A 27193-nucleotide genomic window follows, 5' to 3' on the forward strand; every position below is an offset into this window, starting at 1 on the left:
TAGAAATATACAAATTCACAGTGCGGAATAAATATCATTGTGGGCACCATGCAAAGCAAATTAGCGTTCGTACTCCTCCATATAACTTTGTAATGTTGTATATATGTAGAAACTCTAAAATAATTTTTTGGCCACACTTTATTCAAAAGGAATGTTGTATGCGAAATAAACGTGAAGAGAGGGCTTTTTAGATCAATGGGGTACGTGATGTAACATGTGTGAATGTGTAGTTGATGCATTTGGCGGGGCCTAGAGTGGTATGTGTGTGTGTTACGTATTCGAGAGAGGCATGGATAGAGGGGCCAACGGGGGGCGTGGGAGAGATAGCATGAGAAATGAGAGTGGTCTAGAGAGAGAGAGACAAATATGACGTCACGACAAGAGATTCCATTCCCTTGAGTGTGTATATGCAAGGGGGAGGGAATAGAGGCACCAGGAGAAATTTTCTGTGTGTGTGGTGTTTGTGTTGGTATGTGTGGGTGTGAGAAGATAATGAGACATGGGGGCAGAGGGTGTGTCACCGCGTGAGGTCCGGTGGGTCGAGGTGAGGCCCTTCGTTTGGTTCCGACCTGCGCCACATTGGTCGGCCCGTGGCGCATTTAGGAAGACCCATGGATGACTAGTCGTACAAGACAAAGATAGCAGAATTGTGAAGGACTCTATGTCCACTGACAAAGCCGGCTAGGATTTGTAACCCTAGGTTCTCGGACTAAGGTAACCCCTTTATCTCTGATATTAGTATTCATCCAACCTAACTTTAAGGGGCATCCTATAGAATGCTCTGCTAGAATCATACTCGTCGATTAGGAAGAGAGGTGTGAGACAATGCGTGAGAGACAGGCGTAAAGATTATGTGCATACATGAGACACATAGGCAGGTCCATGTATATAGAAAGGGTCGATGAGGATTGTGCGTGTGTATGTTTGCGAGAGGAAGAGTGCTTGTGATAAAGGTTAGTGAAAACAGTTGTAAATGGTTACGAGAGGGAGGGAGGGTTATATCTAGAGCATGTGTGCGAGAAACACACCTCGGGAGAGAGTGTGTGAGCATGTGTGAGAGACCACCGATGGAGAGTGAAACTACACGTAAAAGACTGCTCTACACATTGATTAAAGATATAAATTGTATCCAAATTTTAGGATGGGATCATGATATTTGCAATTCGCGTAAGGAGCGGTCATTGATCCATCAGACATCTAGATTCTATCGAATTTGAGCATGTCTATGTTATTATTCCACACAATTGATCCACATAGTTAGTATTTTGAACTCGAGACAATGCATCGCTTTAGCAATCGAATATAAACGTGAGTATAGTTCATGTTGTGTGTGTAAAGCACATTATACATACAAAAGTTACACAATGGACATTATAAATAGCTACCTATGAACTAGCATACATTTGAATTCAACTTAAGGTGGTTTAAAAAAAACGAATTCAACATGAAGTCCATTCAATTATTTGAATTTGATATCATGGCATTTGTAAACCATACCTAAGTTATGGGGGCACCAATCTTTGCTCTGATTTTGTACATAATAGCATATGTAGTCGTGTACAAAATAGATTCAAATTTAGCTCCTCCATTCCAAAATAATCGTAGTTATAGGATTTTCAAGTGTCAAAATTTCAAAAAGAAGCGGATAATTTAATGAGGTTTTCAAACATACAAGGTCAAATATAACGTTGTCTATTTAGGTCAATCCTCATAGTTCAAGAGTACTCTAAACGTGAATGCTTGTGTTTCAAAATTTCGAACGAAGTACCAAAAGAGCCTCTACTCGCCCGAAACCGCGTGAGACCAATGTTTGGTAGTACAAGGAAATTACTTTTCTAATAACTCCGACCCGTGAAACCTACCGGCCCGATGTCCAAAGGTCTAAACCGGGGTAGGTTTGTAGCTTCATCTAGACGCCACGCAACCGCATCCGAAAAACATTCATACACAATGGCCGCCTAAGCACACATGCGCGCGGCCGAAATCGCTCCCGCCCACTATTTGGGACACCTGGGATTACCATCCTACCCCCGACCCGCAGTAGGTCCGAAATTTAAGAGGGGGCAAAGTTTGTACTTTCCCCAAATTTCAAACAAGCGCGTCCCATCTTCTGTTCAAAAAAGCCAAAAACAAGCGCGTCCCAGACCGAAACATGGTTCCCCCCCCCACCCGTCTGATTACCCATTCGTACTCTGTGGGCGCCAAAACTACCTCTCCACCAGCCGCGAAACCCCGGCGTCCTCCGTCTGCCACCCCATCCCACCCATCAACCGCCGCCCTCCTCCATCACGCCGGAGCCGATACCCCGACGTCGTCGTCCACCGCAACCTCAACCGCAACGCCCTCCACGGCTAGTAGTTGAAGCCGAGGCCGAGCCGTCCGTACCCGAGCCAGTTCAACCACGCCGTCCTGCGCCTCACCGCTGCCGCTCCAACTTCGCCACCCTCCACCGCACCGGAGCTGTTCCTGCTACGCCGTCCTTCGCCGCCTCGGATCTGCTTCCCCTCCGCCGACATACGGCCACGGCAACACAGTCAACAATTTGGCCATGGGTTCGTCCAAGCCTGCACCCTCCAGAACATCGGTTTCCCCGGTAAAAAGAAGAAGATCGGCGCGACATGTGGAGGTGACCACACCGGCAACCGAAAAAGGTACTCCTCTTCCCTTATTCGTGCAAATCTTACGTCTCTGCTTGCACGGTATTCATCCCACAGAAGACACTAGTTGACCGCTTCTTCTTGATACTAGATGTTCCTAGTAACTCGCGATGCACAAGGTTTCTCCTCATATACTATTTCACCTTAGCTAGAGGTCTGTCGCCCCCCTGAATTTCAATTTCTGGCCAGTTGATTCCCAATTAACGGAAGCATTCCCCGGCGTAACAGGCGCTAGTACGCCTATTACGCCGGGGAAGCAGCGCCTTGGTGTTTATCTTAGGGGCGTGTGCGGCCTAGAGCTACTGGCGCCCGATCTGGAGGTCGGCCGGGATTAAAGGGATGGCCTGGGGGCGCTGCCAAGCACGGCGGTGGTGTGAGGTCGATGGGAGGGCGGGGCGGCGGAGGCAGGGGTCTGGGCCGGTGGTCGCTGGCGGTTCGAGAAAGATCATCAACAGTGACTGGCGGGAGGTAGACGAAGGCCATCTGCCCGTTCCTTATAGATCGGACGGTTCATTAAAAAAATCGACTGACCTATTTATTTTTAGTCGACTGTTATCTTAGATATGACCACATGCGGTGGTGTGCTGGAGGAGTACCTGCATTTCCTGTGCTCATATATTACAAAATCATACGGAGTAGAATCTAATTTTGTTTGCCATGCAATGTTGTAGAGCTATCATATGTCTCCTGTCATTTATTTTTCAGCCACCTGCTATCTGTTACTTTTACAATGCACTAGTTCTGCACACACTTCACCCTTACTCTCACTATTGTGTTTTTATGCAAGGGTATTTCAGACTCTGCTTCCATGAGAGAAGCCAAAAAGAAAAGAGAGAAGTCGCTCCAGCTTCGTGTGCGGTTAAGCAAGACATGTTACAGCGCTATAAAGGGTGCAGTGTCAGCAGATGGAGACGGTAAACGTAGCTCTGGAGTTGATGACCTCGCTCGCAATGAACCACCATCCCAGGTGCTTGCTTTAACTTCGCGGTGTCATATGTGGTTGCATGTTCCATATGGTGTCTAGCTTCTATTCGAAAGGCCGAAGTCGGTAAGATAAGGAAAGATATTTTTTACATGAACCACCATCCCGTGAGCACCAGAAGACAAATAGCTAGTCAGGGCACTGGCCGAGCCAGTGACAAGTCCAGCAAAGATAGGAATCACCTGGAAGCCAACTAAAAAGCTGAGATGGTGGCGAAGCAGCCCGCCTCCCACCAGGCTCTCAGGTCCTAGATGATCATGCTCACCACTCCAGCCGGATGTCTAGCTTGTATTGCTTCCAATTTGGTTAAATTGCATCTGCTTAGCTTACACATTATACCTTTGAATATGACATGCCTTTCTGTTTTTGGTACATACTAGTACATCTGTGTATTAACCATGTTCTTACATCAAACTAATGTTCTTGTGTATCCCTCATCAATCACTTATGACGAGGCAGGCAGGCAAGGGGACTACTCCTCATTTAAAGAATGCAGCGGCAGCCTCCCGACATGATTCTCAAGAAACAGAAATGCTAGATGAAGATAGTGAACGTAGCTCTGTAGTTGATTACAGCATTTCCCCTACACTAGCATCGCAGGTGCTTGCTCTAACTTGGCAGCGTGATATGTGGTTGCATGTTGCATATGGTGTCTAGATTGTAATTCTTCCAATCTGGTTAAACTGCATGTGCTAGTCTGCTTAGCTTATACATTATACCTGTTAATGTGACATGCCTTCCTATATTTAGTACATAGTACATTTGTCTATTAAGCATGTCCTTACATAAAACTATTGTTTTTTTGTATCCCGCATCAATCAACATGACGAAACACCTTTAGTATATGCAGTGCGATATTAGTTGCATCTTTCACATGATTTATAGCATGCGCTGCTTCTAATTTGTTGAAATTCCATTTATGATGGGACGCTTTTAACTTGGCAGAGTCATATTGGTTGCATCTTTCATGTGGTGTCTAGCTTGCATTGCTTCTTATTTGCTGGAATGGTTTCTGCTTAGTTTACACAAACAGTTGTGAACATGCCATGCCGTCCTGTTTTTCGTACATATTCCATCCTGGTATCATGTGTTTGCCTTACATCAAAGTAGTGATTGTCAGTATCATCCATGAATGAGTTTTGAAGAGAGAATTTTATTGCTTTTTCTTGTCGGTTTTACTTGACAATTCAAAATCAATAAAGCGGAAGGAAATTAGCAAGGCAGGGGATAAAGGTGCTCCTTCCGAACGGAGGGCCTCTACAGTTTCTACTCCTCCACACCCCCAAGATGATTTCCAAGACAACACATGCATAGACACTCAACAAAGTTGTGTTTATGATGAGCACGTCTCCCCTAGTGTAGCATCACCGGTGCTCCCTCTAACTTGGCACTGTTATATGTGGTTGCATCTTATGTGTGATGTCTAGCTTGTATTGCTTCTAATTTTGTTGAATTCCATCTGCTTACTTTACACTTTATATGAATAAGACACGTGTTCCTGTTTCTAGAACATACAATATCTGTCTATCACACCATGTTCTTACATCAAATTACTACTGTTGTGTAACCTGCAACAATCACTTATCATAAGACATGTTTGACTTTGGAGTGTGATATAGGTTACAACTCACATTCTTTTCTAGCTTGTACTACTAATTTGTTGAAATGGCACTTATGACGAGACAGTTTTAACTTGGTAGAGTGATATTCGTTGCATCGTTCATATGCTGTATAGCTTTCATTGCTTCTAATTTGTTGAAATGCCTTCTCCTTAGTTTACACATCATAAGCTGTGAATATGCAATGCTGTGAGTATGCAATGGCACTAATGACGAGAGACCTCTAACATGGTAGTGTGATGTTGTTTGCATCTTGCATATGATTTATTTCTTGTACTGCTTCACATTTGTTTAAACGCCATTTATGATGAGACACTGTTAACTTGGCAGAGCGATATTTGTAGCATCTTTCATATGGTGTCTACCTTCCATTGCATTGCTTCTAATTTGGTGAAATGTCTTCTTCTTAGTTTACACATCATAGTTCTGGTTATCTCTTCCATCCTGTTTTTCATACATATTACATCCTCCTATCATGTGGTTGTCTAACATCAAAGTTCAGTTCGTCTGCATCACGCATCAATTTGTTCTGAAGAACTAAATTGTTATTCGTTTTTCTTGTCGGCTTGACTTAACATGGCACAGAGAAAGAGGAAGAAACACAGAATGGCAGGGAATGAGAAGCGGATGAATCCTGAAGATTCTGCTGGTACTGATGGTGCAATAGAAGGTCAAAGTCCAGCGGAAAATTCTACAAACACGTCATCCCATGCTACACGGGTTGCAAAAAAAGCCAAACATAAACACTCCCTTTCAACTAGGCAACTTAGCGGTGGTACACTCCCTTTCAACTAGGGATGTCAACTGGGTCCCGTTTAATCCCGATTAAAGTCCACTAGTGGTATGATAGTTCAAAAGAGTTTTTGTTTTTTGAGGAAAATGAACCAGGGAGCTAGCAAAAACTAACTAGATGGGACTGGCGGATGTCGTTTATCTGCCACTTACATCCCTAGTTTCATCTTACCATTTTAATTTATTTTCGGCTGATGCTGCTTCGAACCATTTAAATATAGCTTGCCATGCTCGGCAATAATTCGTATGTCGTTTACCATGTAAGCTTACTGCCTGGATCATGCGATAACTATCTCTTACTTATGTCCAGCGGAAACCTTTCAGGATGCCGTTCACACTAGGACACAATGTACAACCCCAGAATCTATTTGTGGAAGTAGTGCGCCATCCATGTTACCAGATGGTAGCAGTTCAGAGGCAACACCGCTGGAGAGCAGTCTGAGCACAGATATTATAGTTCTTGAGGCTCTACTAGAGGCAGAAAGAGATGGTGTGGCTGCCATGAATGAGGTAATCTCGGTCTTGAAGCTGGAAATTATGCAATTAGCTGCACGCGTTATGCAAGCAACCCAAGAATTGGAGGAAGTAAGAATGTTGCATTTGAAGACGGGGAGGTCCTGCTGCTTCTGCTATCTGAAGCCTAGGGTAATCCCAGTTCTTCTTTAGATAGCAGTTGAAATTGTCATTAGATTATTGTACTTGCATGTTGTGTCATGTCTCTGAATGGATTATGTTGTAAGACCCCCTATGTTGTCCATGTGTTGTAATGATCCAAATTTTTTAGGCGAGGTAATCCTCAGTACTTGTATGATTGACATAAGGTGAACTGTTTTTCGTGTGAGCATATTGTATTGGATGAAATAACTGTTTGACTCAAAGTGTATCCAACCTACTGAATTCGAAGATCACGACATTTCTAAATCATAATCATATATAAAGGTGGAATAAATCTATGTTGTGGTTTTGAAGAAATAAATAACAAAACATAGAATTATTTGTGGATATTCGTAATCGAATAAAAATTGGATTTGGATTTAGTTGCCAGGGCCCAGGGCAAACGTGAATGCTAATTCTCCCAAGTTTTGAACGAAGCGGCTAAACACCCACTATCATTTGTGGGCTGCCCGAAGCAAGTGTTTGCAAGATGGAAATTACTGTCTACCCTTGAGACTTGACATCCTTATCGACTGGATTTACACTGCTGTCGATAGGGGTAGACTAGTAACTTCAATCAGACGTGACACGACGGCCTCTGGGCCCATTCAGACACGGTGGGAGCCAAACATGGGCGGCAAAACACATTTGATTCAAGCTCGTCCGAAAGACATGTGTCTCTCCCTCCATTTCCCATTCATCCACGGTGGGCAGCAAAACAAACTCTCCTCGTCCAAAATCGATGTAGGCTAATATTTTAAATAGGGGCAGATGTGTAACTTCCCTCAGACGTGACACAACCGCCCTACCTGTCAGCCCCATTCATACACTGTGGGTGACAACCGTGGGCGGCAAAACACCCTCTCCTCGCCCGAAATCATTACCAGCAAATATTTGGGAGATGCGAGATTACCGTCCTATCCCCAACCGACGTGATGTCCGAAATTTTAAACGGGGGATAAGTTCATAACTTTCCCACATTTCAGACAAGCGCGTCCCAAAGTTTGAGATCCCCCCCTCCCCTCCATTTCCCCATTCATACACCATCGGCGCCATGACAACCTCCCCACTGCGGCCAGCCTCCTCCGTCCGCCACCCCATCCTCCACCTTGCCGGAGCCGCTACCCCTACCCCGTCGTCCACTCCAAGAGATGCACGTCTCTCATCCACGGCGCCGGACCAGGATCCTTTCATCGCGTCGTCTCGCTTCATCGGCGCCGTCGTCCACTTTACCGTTGCCGCTCCTACGACCGCCTCGTCCACGGCAACAGGATTTATCCCCCAACCCGGTCGTCTGCCATCTAAAGTCTTCTTGCCCGCCATCGACAGCCATCGCACCCGTAGCACCCTCAACGTATCAGTAGGGGCCTACATGGTGTCGCAAGAGAGGTGGTACTCTTCCATATGTGCTTAAGTTATTGATCTCACCCGGAAAATAGATCTTGAATTATTTACTGTACTTTTCTTGTCCGTACCAAATCGTAGTGGCTAGTTGAATGCAAACATTGGTTGCGAAGTAGCTTTGTCCGGTTTGCACCTTCAGATCCGCCATGTCACGGTCACTATACTCATAAACCTTATGGTTTCCCCCCTTTATATTCACTACCATCATCGTAGGTGCTTCCCTGCTTCGTGTCGTGCTAGCACTGCTCCTCAAGACCTCAACCCATCAAGCGAAACAACATGCCACTCATAATTCCAAAGCTTACGTGTTGAAATACGAATCTGATATGATGCTCATATTACTAAAACAGAGAACGTTTAATTGGTCACCTAATGTTCCTATATCCATTTCGAAAAGCATGTGCGCCACCCACTGGTCCAGCTAGTTCCACTTTCCTGATTTTACTCTTGATGCTTAGGGTTTTCCCCTTTTATCTACTCTACTATGATCTGCGTAGGTGCTTTCTGTCATACTAGCATTACTCCACCCTTCAAGCTAAACAACACAACACTCAAATTCCAAAGCTTAGTTGTTCCAATATGATTGTGATATGATACTGATATTAGTTAACTGACACATTTAATTGGTTAGCTAAAGGTCCCACTTGAGTTTCCAAATGCATATCGTGACATATAGAGAGACAGCAGAATTGCATTTCTTTGTCAATTGTTGACTGTACTTTCTTGTTCATACCAAATCTTAGTTGTTATTTCAAAGCAAATATCGGTTGCTAACTACCCTTTGCGCGGTTTGCAGCTTCAGATCTGGCATCCCACTGCCACGGTCAACACTATACTCATCATGCTTACGGTTTCCCCATTTTATGATGACCACGATCAGCCTACGTGGTTCGTGTCATAATAGCACTGCTCCACCCATCGAGCTAAATAAGCTTAGTTGTACAAATTCAAATCTGATATTATGCATAAATGTTCCTACTTTAGTTTCGAAATGCATGTGAGCCACATATGCAGAGACCGGAAGGAATAGTATTTCTCTGTGCGCTCTGGTTCATCATGGGTGGCCAACCGACATTGTATAGAAAGACTTGTAATATCTTCAATCTGCTTCCTCTTCTGCTCTTCTTTAAGATGATCCTCTTCTCTTGTCGTCGACTGGTCAGGTCGAGTTATTCTCCCTTAGTATATTTTGAATCTGTCAGGTCAGGTCGACTTGTTCTTCTTTACTATATGTTAAAGCCGCCATCTGCGAAGTATCATCACTTCTGGAGCTCTCATATTTTGAGTAGTAGGCCACATTATATTAATGCACACACCAAATTACAGCATGCATGGCACCTCTTAGAAGTTGCAGAGATAGCACAAAGGGGTTTACAGGGAGGAAGTATTGGATTAGAATCACTTCTGCATTACAAAGATAATCTCACTTGTTTTTATGTTTTCATGCATGTCAGGTATTGAACATTATCAAAATGAATATGAGAATGGGCGCACAAGAGGAATATTGCGGAACGATCCACTGGCTAACAAACTTGGCATGGTGGAGGATGACCTATCTTATTCACCCATCAAGGTGCATGCTCTAACTTGGCAAGGTTGTATTGGTCGCACATATTTTGCATCTGACCTCTTGCATTACTTCTACTTTGTTACACCATCTGCTTAGTTTAAGCATCATATATGAGTATATGCCATACCTATCCATTTTCTGTACCTATTCCATGTGTCGTCATACTATGTTTTTTCAGTCAAATGTTGTTCTTTCGTAATAGATGTCCAAAAGGAAGAGGGTGATTGTAGATCCTCAAGGAGTACAAACTAGGTATTTGGAAAAGGTAGTGATACCTATTAAATCAGATAGATCAGCAGCCACAGAAAACACAGGCCCAACTATAATAGACTTTACCCCTACTCCAGTGGCCAAACCCCTATTAGAACTGCTGACAGCCCAGCGTCAGGTACTGTCTATGATATCAATTCAAAATTTGAACTCCTAAATTTCTGCATGTGCCTTACCTTCTCTCTTGTATGAAAACTAATTTCAGATGAATCTCCTTGCTCAAAGGATCATAGGATTTCACGACAATACTAGGCTCTGCATTGCTCTTGTCAGTACCTCTTGCCCTTTGTCAGCATACTTACAATCATTGTTGTTTGATTATGTAGCATCACTATAAATGTTCGCTTCTTTATCCTTCCTTTGTTTGAAATTATAAGATCTATATTTACTCTTAGATAAATGTAGAATTAACACAATGGTTATGAAGTTTTGGATTGCTCATGTAAGTACATGTTGTCATGTATTCCCTCTGTATCGAATTAATTGTTGATCAATTGGATGTATTTAGAACTTAATAGTGCTAGATACATCCATTTGAGCGACAACTAATAACGGGCGGTGGTGGTATTACTGTACATGCATCGCGAGGTAGTTGATTGTCTAGCATTAGTCTACATCTTATCTGTCCTGCCCTCCACTTTCTCCAAATTATCATATCTACATTTACTCTTACCAAAATGTTGAATAAAGCCAATGCCAATGCACATGTTGATGTCTGCATTCCTCTTGTCAGTACCTTTTTCCTTGTAACGCTGTACTTAATTAATTGCTATTTGATTATGTATCATCAGTCTGCACCTGAGCTTCATTATCCTCTATTTCTTCCAATATTATTTGATCTATATTTACTCTTTGCAAAATGTAGAATAATGGCAACGCTTATAAAGAATTTTCTTTGGGGAATTTATTGAATTATCTTTCCATCAACATGGAGAAGGGCTTTGTCCAGCCCGTGTTAACATGTAATGTAAGTTCATCCTTCTCAAGCCTTCAAACTTTTTTCTAGTATAGATTTGGATAGGCATCATTTCCTCCACTGTTGTTTACATCTGATTGGATGTTTGCAACAACTACCAATTTTAAATTGTAGTTGTAAAAACATGTTCCTTATGCAGAACAGATCCATTTATTTGCTTATATAATTGTGAAACCTGTTACGTGTCTCCTTGTTTCTCTTTCAAAGTCGTATCTCTTATGCCAGGCAGAACTTTAGGAAAGATAGTGAGCCAAACCATCTTGAGGACAGCAAGATGACCCCAAGGTCCTGTCTTGATGAAGACAGTGAGTTGAAGCTACTCACCAGCAGGTGTGAGACAACCTCTGTGCAGTCGCTGCCTCAATGAGTTCGACTTCTTCAGTCTCAACTTAAAGCGGAAAGGCTTGCTTCAGCTCAGCTCTGACTTGAAGTCAAAGATGTAATGAAGATGTCAGGGGACTGCCTTGCGCACTATGGTGCCATACAGCTAGGGATGAAGCATCTATCGTTGACACAACTAAGGTCTCATCAGCTTGTTCGGCTACTTGCGGGGGCCCGAGCTTGCCAGGTCTAGTGCCTTCTGAAGTGCTCTCAGTTTTGTATATTCTTTTGTCGGCGCGTTTATATGCACTGGTGGCGACCTTTGATGCCCAGTGTATGTAATCCGTGGTCATGTTGCGCTTTATTATCACCAGGTAGCGAACTTTGATTCCTAATATGCCGTAATTTCTTTATTGTATAGTCTAGGTTTATTCTTTGGTCGGTATGCTGTAATTTAGGCCGGAAGGTTCAGTGGATCTCAGTGTTGTCGGTCTTCAGGTCGGCTCGTTACTCATATGGGCCAAAACGTGGGCCTATAATCAGCTTGGGCCATTAGCAGGTCTAAACCTGTAGTAGTTTCCCGCCTTTAACAGGCCATGGGCTACATATTTACTGTAGTGACACTGGGCTTCCTATGGGCCGTAGAAACAATGGGCCTTCTACGGGCCATAGAAACAATGGGCCTTCTACGGGCCGTATCATCAGTGGGCCTTAGACGGGCCGTATGATCGATTGGCCAAACATGGGCCAAAAATAGACCGCATTATGGCCGTAAACGGGCTAGAGTTGGAGTCGTCCGTTCATGGGCCGACCATAACGGGCCATCGTTAATAGGCCGTATTTGATGACGCTATGAAAACGGCCCAACGTATTAATGGGCCACAAACGGGACGACTGTAACCACGTGCTGAATTTGGCCCACAAGCAGAAAATGGCAGTAACGGGTCGTAAGTAACCGAATGCTGGAAATGAGCCCAAGAATAAATGGGCCCTGAGAAGGCCGAAAGATAACATCGGCTGCAAATGGCCCAATGGATTAATGGGCCGTTAATGGGTATAAAGTGATACACTGTTCATTACGGGCCAGTTTCACCACGGGTCGTTAATGGGCCAAGAGTTACAAAGGGCCTCATCTGGGCCGAAAGACGTCATGGGCCATACATGGGCCGGAACTTAAAATGGGCTGGAATCATATTGGATGGCCCAGATGACGCTACTGGGCCTAATTCGGATAGGTCGTAACGGGCCCTGGGTTAGCGGGCTATAAATGGGCTATATGCGAACAGGCCATTAACAGGCTTTCCGTGGGCCGGCCCGCCACCTTTTGACCAAGTCAAACGGGCCGGCCTTTTCACAGGAATGGTCCTCTGTTAGGCCGTGCCACGTGTCGACGTATCATAGTCGCCTTCTGTCCAATGAGTGGATGACATCTGTCCCAACGGTGAGCCGACACGTGTTTCCTCCAGCCAATGATGATTTTACATGTGGAAAATCCCCATTGGTCGGGTCTGTTAGCGGGTTATCGGATCCAAAACCGGACCCGATAGCTTAACGGCGTTCCTTTACGGTGGATGCCACGTGTCGGTCACCCTTGACGAAAGCACTTCGTGATGCGCGATTTATCGTCATGGAAGTGGACACTTCCGTGATGATAATTTTGGTAATGTCATGGAACACTTCTACGACAGCACAGGTATGACTATCTTGAATCTGCCATAAAATTGTCATGTATGTACATGCATGACAAAAAATGCGACCTACTGTGACAAACACGTATCATCACGGAAGTGTATTTTTTTGTAGTGTTTGTCATTATCATCTTGAAGGGGTTCCACATCCTCTAGTCCACGCCACTCCATTGTTGAACTTATCTGAAACATACTAGATGAAAACATTAGTCCAACAAGAAATGCGTTGACATTAATTACCAAAATCACCCAGGGAGCACTTGTGCTTTCAATCTCCCCCTTTTTGGTAATTGATGACAACATACATCAAAGCTTTAGATAAAGATATAGAGAACAACAGGTAAAGCTTTGGAAAGACGTGTAACATGGATATGCTCCCCCTATATGTATGCAATCATGCAAATATGGAATATAAGAGCATGTGAATGCATAAGCATGACAGAGTAAGCAATGTGTTACATGTATCTTGGCTATATGCATCAGAGCAAAAGATGTGAATATAGGAAATGTACCTTCATGCTCATGAGTCCTTCTTGCAAACAGTATGTACATCAGTAAGAAATCCTCATGCACATGAGTGTGATGCATATACTTACCTTGTGGTCTTGAGTTGGCTTAGAAAGGGATGAACCTGAGTAAACAAGGTTAGATAACACAGATACATCTACTAGCCAGAGCAAACAAAAAGAACCACAAGAGTACCAAGATTGGGATGACATGTAGAGTGTGAGCACTGGATACTCTATTAGATATAGACATGTCCCCAAAAGGTAAAGATATGCAATGAATTCGAAGATTTTCTTCCCTTAGATGTCTTGCTCCCCCTGAATCTAGTATGGGATACTGGGAGAAGATAGGGAACAGAAAATCAGAGCAAACCAAATAAGCAAACATGAACATGCATGCCTTTTCCCCTCTAAAGACATGTAACTTCTCTCCTCTTTGAATACCAAGCATCTGGGGCTTTTATGTGATTTCTCTCTTCCTTCCTATTTGAAGTATTCTCTCTTCCCCCTTTTGAAGAATTAAGCTTTGATGTGATCTCTCTCTCCCCCTTTGACATCAATTTCCAAGAAGGGTTCTTCTTGAGTGTGAGTCAAAATAGGTTTGGTCCTTGAGTCACAGAGCAAAGCAGCATATAGAGTGTGATACTGGTAGAGGACAGGGATCATCGAGTGGAGCTGGAACAAAAATGCAGGAACAAGTGGCAAATGGTCTTTTCTGCGTAGAAATCGGTGACACCGAGTTGTTTACTTCGGTAGCACCGAAAGGTGTTGTTTTGACCGAAAATGGCAGACTGGTGTGACCGAGTTCAACACAGAGAGAACACTTGTCACCTCAGCTCGCTAGGAAAATAAGATCTCACAAAGATTTGCAAGGAATTAACTGAAGAATTTGCAAGGAATTGGATGCAGGGAATGCAAAGAATAAAACAGAGAAAAGAAAATCTAGATGAAGTTTTTTTGATAAAGGAAAGGGAATAAATATGCAAAGGGCAATATGCAAAAACTCAAAGAAACACTAGAGAACTTCATCTAGAAATGGGCGGTGACAAAGTCACCTATGTTAGAGCATATTGACTAAGGAGTCAAGTGAGAACACTTGATCATAAGTCATACTCATCATTTAAGCTCAAAATGGGGTTACCATTTTTCGTTTAAGCATTTGATGTATTCTCATCTTGTTGAGTTGCTTTGACCTATCACTTGAGGTTAAGCCTCTCTAAGATGGAATGACATGCCTTGGATGGTGGTGTTGATCCTAGTCATGTAGTTGAACTTGTGTGAGTTGCTCGAGGTTGATGTAGCTCATCAAGAGTCGGGAGCACCACTTGGAAGTGAGTTCATCTACCTACATGGGTTAGTTTTTGCAAGGAAGAGCACTTGTGTATCCAAAATGACAATCATAAAACTTGATACCAAATGAAATTTGATATATATAATTTGTCAAAGGATATGTTGAAGGATTTCATGCTTCCTTGTCATCAACCACCATTGTGTAGAGACTTGGTGATGTAGAGATTGCTCAAGATGTGAGTGAGTTGCAATCTCATAGATTTAGATTCATCCAAGTACCTACAAGGGTTAGATAACATGCAAGGGTGCAAGTATATCCAAGACATATGAATATCATCATAAGAGAAATATCAAGGATTAGTCATAGGCTCATGCCTTGCATGTATCCAAATGGAGTTCCTACTCCAAGTTTGAAGCATCAATGATGTTCAATTCTCCTCTCAAACGGCAAAAGACTTTCTCATCAAGCAGTTTGGTGAATATATCCGCCAATTGCTTATCGGTACGAACATGCTTAAGATCAATGTCCCCTTTAGCAACATGATCTCGAATGAAATGATGACGAACTTCAATATACTTAGTTCGAGAATGTTTCACGGGGTTGTGAGCTATCTTAATAGCACTTTCATTGTCACAAAGCAATGGAACATGTTTCACATTGATCCCATAATCTTTAAGAGTTTGGGTCATCCAAAGTAATTGAGCACAACATGAACCGGCGGCAACGTATTCCGCTTCGGCAGTGGATAAGGATACCGAGTTTTGTTTCTTGGAGGACCAAGACACGAGAGATCTACCAAGAAATTGACAAGTGCCCGAAGTGGACTTTCTATCAACCTTGTCTCTGGCATAGTCTGAGTCGGAATAGACAACAAGATCAAAAGGGGACCTCTTAGGATACCAAATGCCAAAATTTGGTGTATGTATTAAGTATCTTACTATCCTTTTCACAGCCTTAAGATGACATTCTTTGGGGGCTGCTTGATATCGTGCACACATGCACACACTTAGCATAATATCGGGACGAGAGGCACATAGATATAACAATGATCTAATCATAGAGTGATAAACCTTTTGATCAACCGGTTTACCATCCTTAGTCAAATTAAGATGTCCACTAGTAGGCATGGGAGTTTTCATACCTTTGCTTTCTTGCATGTTGAACTTCTTGAATAAGTCCTTGGTGTACTTTGTTTGAGAGACAAAGGTGCCTTCCTTAGTTTGCTTGATCTGCAAACCAAGAAAGAACTTGAGTTCACTCATCATAGACATCTCAAACTTCTCCGACATTAGCTTTCCAAACTTCTCACTAAAATGATGGTTAGTTGAGCCAAATATGATATCATCAACATCAATTTGGCATACAAATAACTCACCATTAACCCTTTTAGTAAAAAGAGTAGAGTCTATCTTTCCAATCTCAAAGCCTTTTTCAATAAGGAACTTGGTCAAGCATTTATACCACGCTCTAGGAGCTTGTTTAAGACCATAAAGAGCTTTGTGAAGTTTGTACACATGATCGGGTTTCTTAGGATTGACAAAGCCGGGAGGTTGTTTAACACAAACTTCCTCCTCAATTTCACCGTTTAGAAAAGCACTTTTAATGTCCATTTGGTATAAAGTGATATCATGGTGATTAGCATAGGCAAGTAAGATGCGGATGGACTCAAGTCTAGCAACGGGGGCATATGTCTCACCGTAGTCCATACCTTCGACTTGAGTGTAGCCTTGGGTGACTAGACGAGCTTTGTTGCGGACGACTTGACCATCTTCATCTTGCTTGTTGCGAAACACCCATTTGGTACCAATGATGTTGTGGTTGTTGTCGGGCTTCTCGACCAATGTCCATACTTGATTTCTCTCAAAGTTGTGTAGCTCTTCATGCATGGCATTTATCCAATCCGGATCTTCCAATGCTTCTTCAACCTTCATAGGTTCAATGCTAGAGATGAATGAATAATGTTCACAAAAATAAGCCAAACGAGTTTTAGAGCGAGTGATTCTCCCAGTTTGAATATCATTGAAGATTTGTTCGACGGGATGATCTCTTGAGACTCTTGCTCGAACTCGTGGGAGCTTTTGCTTGGGTCGGGGTGGAACATCTTCTTCATCTTGTCCTTCTTCTTGGCCTTCTTCATTGTTGACGTTGTCGTTCTCTTGTCGTGGTGGAGAAGGAGGTTGATGAGGTTCATCTTGGTGTACTTCCTCGTTTTCTTCATCTTGATGTGTCCCACTCGTGGATGCTTCCATGTCGACTTTTGGTTCACCTTGTCGTGAGGTGGAAGCCTCCACTTGGACGGATGAGGTACTCTCCTTCACCTCCTTTGGTCGAATCTTTCCAATAGACAAGTCTTGGATTGCTTCCGAAGGGTCTTTATCCCCTACATCAATTGGCAATTGCTCTACTTGCGAGCCGTTAGATTCATCAAACTTCACATCTACCGTCTCTTCAACCTTTCGGGTGAAACTGTTGTAGACAAGGTAAGTGTGAGATTTTGAGCCATAACCAAGTAGGAAACCCTCATGAGATTTAGGAGCAAATTTAGAACGACGATGCTTATCAAGAATGTAACACTTTGAGCCAAATACTCGAAAGTATCCAACTTTGGGTTTGTTACCGGTGAGGAGCTCATATGCCGTCTTGCCGAGTAGCTTGTGAAGATACAAGCGATTTGTTACATGACAAGCTGTCTCAACCGCTTCCGCCCAAAAGTGCTTTGGAGTCTTGTACTCATCAAGCATCGTTCTTGCCATCTCAATAAGAGTTCGATCCTTCCTCTCAACAACTCCATTTTGTTGAGGCGTGTACGTAGCCGAGAACTCGTGTGAAATCCCTTCTTCGTCAAGAAAGGTGTCCACATTTGCGTTCTTGAACTCCGTTCCATTATCGCTGCAAACCTTCTTGATCTTCACTTCAAATTGATTTTGGGCCTTCCTAGCGAAGCTCTTGAAGATCTTTTGGACCTGAGATTTATCATCAAGAAATAACACCCATGTAAATATTGAAAAATCATCAACTATAACTAGACCAAATGAGTTACCACCGAGACTCTTATAGGCATTGGGACCAAAGAGATCCATATGAAGTAGCTCGAGCGGTCTTCTCGTGGTCATAATGTTCTTCACGGGGTGGCTTCCTCCAACTTGTTTTCCTGCTTGACAAGCACTACAGAGTCTATCCTTGTCAAATATAACATCTTTTACTCCAAGAATATGATCACCCTTAATAAGCTTATCAAGATTTCGCATGCCCACATGACCTAACCTTCTATTCCACAACCAGCCTTTCGAAGATTTAGCAATAAAGCAAGTTCTAGGTTGTGCCTTTTTAGTGAAATCAACAATGTAAAGATCACCTCTACGGATACCGGTAAAGACCATTTTATGGTTATCTCTACGAAACACTTGGCAATCTACTTCAGTAAATAGGACGTTGAAACCAAAGTCAGCAAGTCTAGATACGGGAAGTGAATTGTAGCCAAGCGATTCAACGAGCATAACATTTTGTATGGAGCTATCATGTGAGATGGCCACCTTACCAAGGCCAACCACCTTACCCTTTGAGTTATCACCGAAAGTGACATACTTTCGAGGGCCGTCGTTTTCAGCAAGCTCACGAAACATATCTTTGTCTCCGGTCATATGATCAGTACATCCACTATCAAGGACCCATTCCTTTCCTCCAGCCATGTAGCCGCGAAGATTAGCCATAAGACCAAAGTGTCTCATCGCATCATCAAGATCATAGTCACTATCATCATTCTCATCATAGTATCCATGTTCAACATTGTCATGTGATGGATCAATTCCTAGAGAGGGTGATTCATTAGAAGTATGACCATAACAATGTTCATCTCTATGAATTCTAATGACTTCGGAAATAATATTGCTAATAATTCCAACATCTCCTTTGGCACGCATGAGATCACAAAGCTCAAATAGACAATCATCAAACTTAGGATCACTAGTACTCATCCTATTCAAGGCAATAGACTTATGGAGAATCTCATCTAGATTTTTCAAGGAATAGTTTGGGAATCGTTCCTCTAGAAATCTCCATATGGTGTAAGCACAATCTAGAGTAGGTAAGCTAGTAATCAAATCTTTAGGCAATCCTTTTACAATAAGATTGATAGTTCTAAGATTGCGAATCATGTCAAGATCCTCATTGGGTGTGGGATGCAAAGGATCAACAATGCGAGCACAAGGAGTAGTAATGTACTTGGTCAAATGATATTCATTGAAAATCTCAAGCATCTCATTTTTCCACTCATGAAAGTACTCTCCATCAAGTATAGGCACTCTATGTCTAAGACTCCCCAACATAGACTCATCCATCTTCCTCCAAAGGTGTTTAAACCAAGGCAATGGAGACCAATGCTCTGATACCAATTGAAAGGATCAAGAAGAGGTGTCTAGAGGGGGGTGAATAGACTCTTAGCAAGAAAAGTTGCAGTTTTTAAATTCTTTAAGTTGAAGTGGAGTTTTAGCTCAAGTTCAAACATTCACAATACATATCAAGCAAGCATGATAAGAGTATATGAGCAGCGGAAAGTAAATCATGCAAGTTGCAAGAATGTAAAGGGATGGGATTGAAGCGTGCAAACGCAATTGGAGACTCGGAGATTTTTTATCCGTGGTTCCGATAGGTGGTGCTATCGTACATCCACGTTGATGGAGACTTCAACCCACGAAGGGTAATGGTTGCGCGAGTCCACGGAGGGCTCCACCCACGAAGGGTCCACGAAGAAGCAACCTTTTCTATCCCACCATGGCCATCGCCCACGAAGGACTTGCCTCACTAGGGTAGATCTTCACGAAGTAGGCGATCTCCTTGCCCGTACAAACTCCTTGGTTCAACTCCACAATCTTGACGGAGGCTCCCAAGTGACACCTAGCCAATCTAGGAGACACCACTCTCCAAAAGGTAATAGATGGTGTGTTGATGATGAACTCCTTGCTCTTGTGCTTCAAATGATAGTCTCCCCAACACTCAACTCTCTCTCATAGGATTGGATTTGGTAGAAAGATGATTTGAGTGGAAAGCAACTTGGGAAGGCTAGAGATCAAGATTTATGTGGTTGGAGTGGAATATCTTGACCTCAACACAAGTGTAGGTGGTTCTCTCTTAGAAAATGTATGTTGGAAGTGTAGGCATGTTCTGATGGCTCTCTCCATGAATGAAGAGTGGGTGGAGGGGTATATATAGCCTCCACACAAAATCTAACCGTTACACACAAATCACCAAACTCGGTGGGACCGGATTATAAAACTCGGTCGGACCGATTTGGTTCATAATGTGACCGTTAGGCATTTCGGTGGGACTGACATGATCAACTCGGTGGGACCGATGTGCTAGGGTTAGGGTAAAGCCTTATCTCGGTTGGACCGATTACACAAACTCGGTGGGACCGATTTGGGTAATAAGCAAAACAAAGAGTTGGCCAAGCAAACCCGGTGGGACCGATTTCATATTTCGATGAGACCAAAATTAATGCAATAGGCAACAGAGAGTTTGCAAGCCCATCTCGGTGAGACCGAATTGATTAGGGTTTCTAGCAGTGGCTATGTCAAGAGAACTCGGTGGCGCCGGATAGAAAGTTTCGGTGGGGCCGAGTTTGACTTTTGGTTTGGGACAAATGTGGATGTGAGAAAGTGGTTGAGGGCTTTGGAGCATATCACTAAGCACTTTGAGCAAGCAAGCCATTAAGCAACACCTCATCCCCTCTTAATAGTATTGGCTTTTCCTATGGACTCAATGTGATCTTGGATCACTAAAATAGAAAATGTAGAGTCCTGAGCTTTGAGCTTGAGCCAATCCATTGTCCTTATCATCTTGAAGGGGTTCCACATCCTCTAGTCCACGCCACTCCATTGTTGAACTTATCTGAAACATACTAGATGAAAACATTAGTCCAACAAGAAATATGTTGACATTAATTACCAAAATCACCCAGGGAGCACCTGTGCTTTCAGAACGGGGGTACCCAGACTTTCCTACCTGCAGCTCACGGCGTGGCTCCATCGACGGCCTGGTACAGCCCACCTTCAGCATCAACAACTCAAGACCCTTCCAAGGGGCCAAGCCTCGCGAGGCAGATGACACCAATGCCTCCAAGAGGAGCAGCCTCCTCAGGCTGGCTCCCGAGGAGCGGAGATTTCTATGCAAGCCTCACCTCACGAGGTTCGGGTGACGTGAGCCATGATGACCAAGGCCAGGCGGGCGCAGGACAACAGTTTCCTCTTTGATGCTAAGGAGGCAAGCGCATGCGCGGAGTCCTGAGGAATCAGCCAAAGGTTTCCATTCCCATGCAACAAGACCAAGACCGCCAGGACGGCAGGACGGAGGTCATCGCCGAGCCCACCACGACGTCACGACCAAAGGCTTTTGCAGGCGAAGACTACTTTTGTCAGGATGATATGTACTAGTTGTCTCCCTTCAAACTTGGCCGTTGTGGGATCCCTTCCCGCCTTCATTTTGGGGGAAGAGGACCAAGGCCACTATAAATATAGCCTAGCCACCACCATAGAAGGGGATCGAGCCATCCGAACCCTCACCAGCTCACACCCACACAAGGAGACACCTCCTGAGGTTGTTCTTCCACTGTACTAGTTCATCCTCAGCCCACCTCGAGGCCAATCCACCACAAAGCAGGAGTAGGGTTTTACACCGCAAGGTGCCCCGAACCTGGGTAAACTGTTGTGTCCCATTTCCTTCTTGTTCATCGAGCTAGGCCATGAGATTGGCGAGTAAGCAGACTGGGGAGGTTGAGTTCTTCGCACGCACCCCAGAGTTCGAATCTACCAAGGGTCTGCGGAGCTCGAAATCCGACAGAGGCACCTCGTGAATCATGGGCACCAAGAGCTAAGTCACCTTCTCCGTGCCAGGCACGAGCCTTCTATTGACGCCACACCTCAATTTCCGCGATCTTGTGTAGGCGAAAAAACCCTCCTGTCCGGATGCTGCCTGCGCATCAAGGGGGACCTCCTGAGCACCGCACCTCAAGAGTTCTTACCGGACCTCAGGTCGCTCACCTCTTGGCCTTGCACACGGCATCGCAAGGCAATCCACCACAAAGCAGGAGTAGGGTTTTACACCACAAGGTGGCCCGAACATGGGTAAACTACTGTGTCCTCTTTTCCCTCACTCGCACGAACTCGATGAGGCTAGGCCATGAGGTGATGAGCTTGAGGCTGAAGCTGGGATAGATCTTTGCGCATGCCCTAGTGTTCGAACCTTGTTGGGTCCGCGGAGCCCCGATTCCGACACTGATGAAGTCTTTGAAACTGAGAATTATGAAACACCTATTAGATCTAGCTCTCCTAGATATGAATTGCCTGAAATACCTGAGGGTTATGTTATGGATGGAGATGTTGCTAGGGATTTTCTTGCTTGTAAGGATAGAGATGATCTTAAGAAATTATTATGCAAGTTGAAAGAAAAATCTTTGAATGCTAGAATGAAATTTGATCCTAAGTTTGCTACTTCACCTATCTTTATTACTGATAAGGATTATGAATTCTTTGTCGACCCAGAATTAATTACTTCCGTTGAATTTGATCCTTTCCATGGCTATGAAACTGAAACTGTTGTGACACATCTTACTAAATACAATGATATAGCCACCCTATTTGCTCCTGATGAGAAAATTCGCTACTACTCTATTCCCAAGTTATTTCCGTTCTCATTAAAGGGTGATGCTAATATATGGTACAATACTCTTGCTCCTGGTTGTGTGCGTAGTCCCTAGGATATGATTTATTACTTCTCTAAAAAGTACTTTCCTGCTCATAAGAATCAAGCTGCCTTACAAGAAATATTTAACTTTGTGCAAATTGAAGAAGAGAGTCTCCCACAAGCTTGGCGGGGGCTTATCCAATTACTTAATGCTTTGTGTGATCATCCTCTCAAGAAAAATGAAATACTTGATATCTTCTATAATGGACTAACCGATGCTTCTAGGAACTTCCTAGATAGTTGTGCTGGTTGTGTTTTCAGGGAACGAACTGTTGAACAAGCTCAGGAATTATTGAATAATATATTGAAGAATTAGGATGACTGGACACTTCCTGAACCACCGCCTAAACCCACTCTGAAGAAGAGGGGTATTCTATTTCTCAATCTTGAAGATATGCAAGAAGCAAAAAAATGTATGAGGGAAAATGTATTAAAGCTGAAGATGTTAAGACTTTACCACCTATTGAAGAAATACATGGTCTTGACACACCACCACAGGTTATAGAGGTAAATTCTCTTTAAAGTTTGATGAAGGTGACATCCTCATAATAAACCTCCTAGTCAATGCTTATAGAACTTGAAATTTACATTATGAAGCAAGATCATTTCAATGCCTATTTTATGAAACAATTAAAGCAAAATTCTGATATGATTGCTCGCTTGAGTGACTTTTTATTTAGAATCACTAATGACGTTAGAGGAGTAGGAAAACATGCTTCTATGGTTCAAACTTAGTTAGAACAAGTTGCTAGATCTCAAAGTGAGCTACTCAATGAAATGAATAATAATATGAATGATCATGTTGTTAGAGTAATGACTAGAGGAGGCAGAATGACTCAGGAGCCACTTTATCCTGAAGGTCACCCTAACAATACTCTCAAAGAACTAATGTAGATGCACCTAGTCCTTCTAAAAGGAAAAAGAAAAAGAAAAATGATAGGACTTTGCATACTTCTAGTGAACCTGAGGTAGAAAACCCTTCTGAAGATAACAATGATGTTTCTATCTCTGATGCTGAAAATCAATCTGGCAATTAACATTCACCTAGTGATAATTAAAATGAAAATGATGACATTCATGAAGATACTCAACCAGACAATGATAAAGAACCAGATAATGATGTTGAAATAGAACCCGCTGTTGATCTTGATAACCCACAACCTAAAAAATAAATGTTGTGATAAAAGAGACTTTGTTGCTAGAAAACATGGTAAAGAAAGAGAGCCATGGGTTCAGAAACCCATGCCCTTTCCACCTAAACCATCTAAGAAAAAGGATGATGAGGAATTTGAACACTTTGCTAAAATGCTTAGGCCAGTCTTTTTGCGTACTCTTTTGAGTGATATTTTAAAGATGGCCCCTTATGCTAAATATATGAAAGATATTGTCACTAATAAAAGGAAAATACCTGAAGCTAAAATCTCCACTATGCTTGCTAATTATTCTATTAAGGATGGAATACCTAAGAAACTAGGAGATCCGGGAATACCAACTGTACCTTATTCCATCAAAAGAAGTTATGTCAAAACTGCTTTATGTGATTTAAGAGCTGGTGTTAGTGTTATGTCTTTATCTTTATATAAAAGACTTGATTTGAATAAACACAGACCCACTGAAATATCATTGCAAATGGCTGACAAATCAACTGCCATACCTGTCGGTATTTGTGAGGATGAGCACGTTGTTGTTGCAAATGTTACTATCTTAACAGACTTTGTTATACTTTTTGGGAAACGTTGCATGGAAAACAAAAAAAATTCTACGCACACGCAATGATCTATCCATGGAGATGCATAGCAACGAGGGGGAGAGTGTGTCTACGTACCCTCGTAGACCGAAAGCGGAAACATTTGACAACACAGTTGATGTAGTCGAACTTCTTCTAGCTCTGACCGATCAAGCACCGAACGTACGACACCTCTGAGTTCTACACACGTTCAGCTCGGTGACGTCCCTCGCCTTCTTGATCCAGCAAGGTGTCGAGGTAGTAGATGAGTTCCGTCAGCACGACGGCATGGTGACGGTGATGGTGAAGTGATCCTCGCAGGGCTTCGCCTAAGCATCGCGAAAATATGACCGGGGGTGTAAACTGTGGAGGGGGCACCGCACACGTCTAACAATTGATGATGTGTGTTCTAGGCCCCCCCCTCCCCACATATATATAGGTGGGAGGGGAGGAGAGGCAGCCAGGGGATGCCCCAAGTAGGATCCGATTCCTACTTGGGGTTTCCCCAAGTGCCCCCCCCCCTTTCCTTTTTCCACCGGAGAAGAAAGGAAGAGGGAAGAAGAGAAGGAAGGGGGTCGAACCCCCTCTTCTCCTTCTCCTATCCGTACACCTGCCATAGGGGGCGCCACCCCTTGTGCGCTGGTGTGCTCCCCTCTCATGGCCCATATGGCCCATATATTCTCCCCGGAGGTTCCGGTAACCCCTCTGGTACTCCGATAAATACCCGATACACTCCGGAACACTTCTGGTGTCCGAATACTATCGTCCTATATATATATATATATCAATATTTACCTCTCGTCCATTTCAAGACTCCTCGTCATGTCCGTGATATCATCCGAGACTCCGAACACAATTCGGTCACCAAATCACAGAACTCATATAATACAATATCGTCATCGAACGTTAAGCGTGCGGACCCTATGGGTTCGAGAATTATGTAGACATGACCGAGACAACTCTCCGGTCAATAACCAATAGCACAACTTGGATGCTCATATTGGCTCCTACATATTCTACGAAGAACTTTATCGGTTGAACCGTTATGACAACATATGCAATTCCCTTTGTCCCACGGTATGTTACTTGCCCGAGATCCGATCGTCGCTATCTACATACCTAGTTCAATCTTGTTACCGGCAAATCTCTTTACTCATTTCGTAATACATCATCCAGCAACTTTAGTCACTTTGCTTGCAAGGCTTCTTATGATGTGGATTGCCGAGAGGGCCCAGAGATACCTCTCCGATACTCGGAGTGACAAATCCTAATCTCGATCTATGCCAACCCAACAAACACCTTGGAATATACCTGTAGAGCATCTTTATAACACCCAGTTATGTTGTGACATTTGATAGCACACAAGGTATTCCTCCGGTATCCGGGAGTTGTATAATCTCATAGTCGAAGAAATATGTATTTGACATGAAGAAAGCAATGGCAATAAAACTGAACGATCAATATGCTAAGCTAACCATCTTTGATCAAATGATGTGATCCCGTTATCAAATGACAACTCATGTCCATGGTTAGGAAACCTTAACCATCTTTTATCAACGAGCTAGTCAAGTAGAGGCTCACTAGGGACACAGTGTTTGTCTATGTATTCACACGTTTATTTAGGTTTCCAATCAATACAATTCTAGCATGAATAATAAACATTTCTCATGAATAAGGAAATATAAAATAACAACTTTATTATTGCCTCTAGGGCATATTTCCTTCAGCCTCCCACTTGCACTAGAGTCAATAATCTAGATTACATTGTAATGATTCTAACACCCATGGAGTCTTGGTGCTGATCATATTTTGCTCGTGGAAGAGGCTTAGTCAACGGGTCTGCTACATTCAGATCCATATGTATTTTGCAAATCTCTCTGTCTCGACTTGATCACGCATGGAGTTGAAGCATCTCTTGATGTGTTTGGTTCTTTTGTGAAATCTGGATTCCTTCGCTAAGGCAATTGCTCCAGTATTGTCACAAAAGATTTTCATTGGACCCGATGCACTAGGTATTACACCTAGATCAGATATGAACTCCATCCAGACTCCTTCATTTGCTGCTTCGGAAGCAGCTATGTACCCTGCTTCACACGTAGATCCCACCGCGACGCTTTGCTTGGAACTGCACCAACTGACAGCTCCACCATTCAAAATAAATACGTATCCGGTTTGTGACTTAGAATCATCCAGATCAGTGTCAAAGCTAGCATCGACGTAACCATTTACGACGAGCTCTTTGTCACCTCCATAAACGAGAAACATATCCTTGGTCCTTTTCAGGTACTTCGATGTTGTTGACTGCTATCCAGTGATCCACTCCTGGATTACTTTGGTACCTCCCTGCCAGACTTATGGCAAGGCACACTTCAGGTATGGTACACAGCATAGCATACATGATAGAACCTATGGCTGAGGCATAGGGAATGACCTTCATTTTCTCTCTATCTTCTACAGTGGTCGGGCATTGAGTCTGACTCAATTTCACACCTTGTAACACAGGCAAGAACCCTTTCTTTGACTGATCCATTTTGAACTTCTTCAAAACTTTGTCAAGGTATGTGCTTTGTGAAAGTCCTATTAAGCATCTTGATCTATCTCTATAGATCTTGATGCCCAATATATAAGTAGCTTCACCAAGGTCTTTCATTGAAAAACTCTTATTCAAGTATCATTTTATGCTATTCGTAAATTCTACATCATTTCCAATCAACAATATGTCATCCACATATAATATTAGAAATGCTACAGAGCTCCCACTCACTTTTTTGTAAATACAGGCTTCTCCGAAAGTCTGTATAAAACCATATGCTTTGATCACCTCATCAAAGCATATATTCCAACTCCGAGATGCTTGCACCAGTCCATAGATGGATCGCTGGAGCTTGCACACTTTGTTAGCACCTTTAGGATCGACAGAGCCTTCTGGTTGCATCATATACAACTCTTCTTTAAGAAATCCATTAAGGAATGCAGTTTTGACGTCCATTTGCCAGATTT

Source organism: Triticum aestivum, chromosome 7D (assembly GCF_018294505.1).
Source record: "Triticum aestivum cultivar Chinese Spring chromosome 7D, IWGSC CS RefSeq v2.1, whole genome shotgun sequence".
NCBI lineage: Eukaryota > Viridiplantae > Streptophyta > Magnoliopsida > Poales > Poaceae > Triticum > Triticum aestivum.